Raw genomic sequence first — 4,747 nt, 5'->3', positions numbered from 1 at the left:
TCACTAAAGTTATATTAAGATAACTTCTTGATGATTTGATTTGAAACTCGATTTAGATAAAAAATTGGATTGAGAGGTTATAAGGTTGATCAACTATGTCAAGTTTAATAAAACTGTCAAAAGATTTTTTATTGCATGAATATTTTTTTTATATATTTATAAAAACTTTAATCTAATTTTCAATGTATTGCGACCATTCATCTAAGCATTCTCTAAGTATTCTCTAATAGATTCTTTTATTATTTTTTTTATGAAGAAAATACCTTTAAATATATAGAGTAATTGCAATTAATTGGAAAACAAAAGGTTCTTTTCAATATAAATTCGTGCTGGATTCTCAAGTAAGAGTTTCGATTAATGGCATGTGCACATATTACAGTTATACACACACACTTTGGAATAAAACGATTTTTTTATTCTTCAAAATTAATTTTCAAATTCTGTGTCTTAAAAGGTAATTTTGTTATATGAAGTGACTAAAGGACTCGTCGTCAAAACTATATTGGAATATATGCATTTAGAGACTAATTGAAATTGTTTTTTAATATATAAGAACATGTTGACCCATGAACCCAAATAACTTATTTTAATAATATTCATGAGATGCACTCAAAAAATCATAATCCTCTTATTTTAGTACATGTTCCGTAAATTATGTCCATTGTAATGAAATCAATGAAAATGGTTAAATAAAAATAGGGATCTAACTAAACCTTTTTCTATCTAAACATACTCTCATCTAGGTCCCAAAAGAAAAATAATTCCCAATTAGATCCCTTCTCTCACAACATTATCTAACTAAACCACGTCATTACAATTTACGATAAAAGAAGGCATCTCTTGCAAGACCAAAGAATCCTTCAATCTTGATGATTTTAAATTTAAAAAAATGGAGGCAAGGTTTAATTGGATAATGACAAACAGACAATTGGAGTCGATTTTGTTTTGGTGATCTTATTGGGAAGCAGTTAATAATTGGGGGATAAATATATCCTTTATGCCTGCAGAGTGATGTGTTTTAACCAATGACATTCGGGCAATATGTCAGGAGAGATGTATATTATTCTTGCTATTAAGAATAGGTCCTCGAAAGGGATGTCGAATGGCTTGAATTTCTAAGAATTTAAATTTCATAGGTTTATATATATATATTAAGAATTTTAGATCCAAACTCTTTGGGATAGACCAGGACTTGTTTTCCTTGACAAATAAATAACAGGAGCTGTAAGAACCAAGATTTACCTTTTCTTCTACCTTCATCTAGATTATTTCATGGCCAAGTTTTCTGTAGCGTGTGAAGAGAGTTTTTTCATTGCTTGCATTATTATTATTATTATTTTTCCCCACCATAATTGGGTAATTTGCATCTCAAAAAATTCATGTTAGCCCACCATATAGGCCTTTGTTTAGTGATTACTCAGCCCACATCTGACCCCAGATAGGCCCAGCTCTTTGGATATCTAAGAAAAAGAAAAGAGAGTGATTTTAAGGTCAATTTAATAATATTTCTAATCTCTCAACTTCTATAGATGATAACTTTCCTAATTGTTTTAAATTAAAAGGGAACGTTCCATATCAAGAAAGCGACATGGAGAGCAAAAGCCATTGCTTCAAGAGTATAATGCTATAAATAATTAGTGCATCATTGCAATTTTGAACCATAAGCATATCATTTGCGAGCCGTAATTCAACAAAATATAAAGTTTATACTCCATTTTAGCTTTTGTTCTCATTGGATTCCAGTGGTTTAGCTGCAATGTTGAATCGCATTTCGGGGGGCAAGTTGATTAGATTAGATTCTCTCAAGGAAGATTGTGTTGGATTTATTATACTTCAACGTAATTAAGTACAGAATCAAATTAAAGGAATCTTTTTCATACCTATAATAGTGATTTAGGATGCTAGCTTATGAGCTGACCTATGAGATTTTATATAGTTTTTTCTTGTTTTTTCTTCTCCTTCTTATTGTATTGCATTTATTGTGAAAGAAAAAGAAAATAAGGTGACCGGCTTCTCCCTTGACAATTACATGTGCCTCCACTGATCATTGGTCAATTATGCTTAGGCAGTATAAAGGATTTGCACAATTGCTTGTGAAGTTCCCAGTGGCATTTGTGAATGCCGCTAAAACCCTTTGTAATTACTGCACTAAAAAGCCAGGTTTTGTTGTTGTGGTGGTTGCAGTACCGTCTGTTTTCAAAGCTTTACTGGTAGTAGAAAAATTAACAATAATCATACTGCATATAATGCTATCTCTATTTATAATGTCTGGTTTAGCTAATCTCACAAAATACAAGACTGACATGAAAATGCCAGCAGCTTCCTATAATAGTCTTAATGCAGTCATAATTGGATCAAAAGAAAGTAGGGCATAGTTGCTCCAATATTGGCAACTGTGAATTGCGCCGGGGACCAGCCTCATGCATGTGCTAGTCTAGTCTGTAAATCCCGGGATGATTCAAAACTATATGGAACTTTAAAATGGGACGAGTGAGTATTTATGACAAAATAATAATAATAATAATAATGCAAAGAAAATAAATATTTTAGAGAAGGGGGATTTTTTTTTAACAATTAGATGAAATTATTTATGCTAAAATTTATGAATGTTTACCTAAAATAAAAGAAGCGATGAAATAGACTATGTAAATGAGTAATTAACTAAAAAAGCTTTTGGTTAAGCCTGGCCACGTAGGGGCTTGGTAATGTGTCAAGTCTCGTGCATGTTAGATCTCATGCTAACCAGACCCAGATGTAATTAGGCTTGGAAGTGTGTCAAGCTCAACTATATAGGGGCTTGGTATTGTGCTAAGCCCCAAATATGTTGGGTTTAAACTAGCCAAACCCAAATATCATTAGACATGGTAGTGTGTCAACCCTGATGCTTGGATTTGGTAATGTGCCAAGTCAACAATAACATAGGTCTGACAAACATGGTAGACCTAAAGCACTTGGACTTAACAATCAACTAAGTCTAAGATAACATGAGTCTGGTAAACATGTCAGACATAAGACATTTGGACTTGGTAATCTATCAAATCCAAGGTAGCATAAGTTTGACACATATGTTAGACCTAAGGCACTTGGAATTGACAATTCACAAAGTCCAAGGTAATGTGAGTTTGACAAACATATCAAACCCAAGACACTTGGACTTGGTAGTTAGCCATGTCTAAGGTAACATGGGTCTGAAATATGCTTGGACTTAGCAATGCTCCAAGTTCAAGGTAACGCAGGTCTGGCAAATATACTAGACATACGACACTTGGACTTGGTAGTCAACTAAGTTCAAGCTGATGCATGACCATCCTCTCTTGGCATGTCCAGGGGAATGATCAGCCTTTATTGGGTCTAACCTCGAGAAAGAACTTAGTCACTATAAGCTTAGCTATATCTAACATTTTAAACTCTAATCTCCCTCAACCTTTTTACGTATATAAAAGTCCTTCAAAAACTCATCATATTCCCATCTAACATTAGTATAGATATAAAAGATATTTATGTCTCATTAAATGTTATTAAGGTAATTACATTGTAGGCCATTGTTTCTACAAAAGTACAAGACTCATGAGTTATAAATACATCAGAAGACCTTTAAAATAAAAGATCACAATCTTCATTCTCTACTACATATATATTTTTAGAGCATCTCTCTTTAGAATATTCATGTATTTTCTCTCTCTAAAACCATATTTATTTAAGCATTGCAGAGTCCCCACCTCTACTAAAGTGGACATTTTGCAAATACTAGTCATGAGCAGCTTTGGTCTACCAAGTAAAAGTTATCAACTACCTTGACTAAAGAGAATGAAGAAGATTGTTATGACCAATTGATTAACCAATTGTTCAACTCGGGAACCTTGTTCTTAGGTTAGTTGGATTTTTTTGACTTTATCAGTGGCACTGTTTATGAAAAATTGATTAAAAAGTCATTGGTTTCTACCTAGAACTTGTTTTTAGCATTTCTAGGGCAATTTATAACTCATAACCAATGCCTTTTAGGGATATGAAGCGAGACAAATCAACTTTTACTGTGGGCACTATCATAATCTAATTTTAGGTTATTCTTCAAAATTAATTTTTTTTGAAATAAAAAATAAAAAATAATAATAAAGATTGACAACATGGAGAAAGAAAATAAGGGAATTAAGCTATAATTTTGAAGAAAATTCAAGTCCTAATTCTACCCTTATTATGCCCAAAAATAGAGGAAAATACAAATTCAATGTCAAATTCAATGATTATTGAACGAATTTGCGTAATATAATTAAATTTTTAATAGGCCATTTTGATTTAATCATGAGCCAAATTAAATTTTAATTATATTTAAGAATTAATTTGGATCCAATTAAAGGATTTAATTAAGTACAATGACGTAATTATATGTTAAATGGGCCAAATTAATTTTATTTGGTGCTTAATTGGTGAAAAATTAAGTTCAGAAGCCTAATTTCAGCCTAATTGAAAAGATTGAAATTTTAAAAGATCAAATTTAATTATTCTCAAGTTAATTGATTAAAATTAGGGCTTTAATTGCATTAAATAAAAAAAAGTCTAGAGTCAATTAGGGTTTAATTGAAAGCAATTGAAAGAGGGGGGGACTAAAATGAACTTTGACAAAAACAGAACTCTACACTGTTCATTATCTTTCTTTCTTTTTTTTTTCTGAAAAAGCTTATTCTTTGCAGCTGCATTTAATGCACCTAACATCCATCAAATTTGACAAATCTTATATAAAAATGATCCT

The sequence above is a fragment of the Populus euphratica genome, unplaced genomic scaffold (assembly GCF_000495115.2).
Source record: "Populus euphratica unplaced genomic scaffold, PopEup_1.0 scaffold1346.1, whole genome shotgun sequence".
Lineage (NCBI taxonomy): Eukaryota > Viridiplantae > Streptophyta > Magnoliopsida > Malpighiales > Salicaceae > Populus > Populus euphratica.
Note: the sequence above shows the minus strand (reverse complement) of the source record.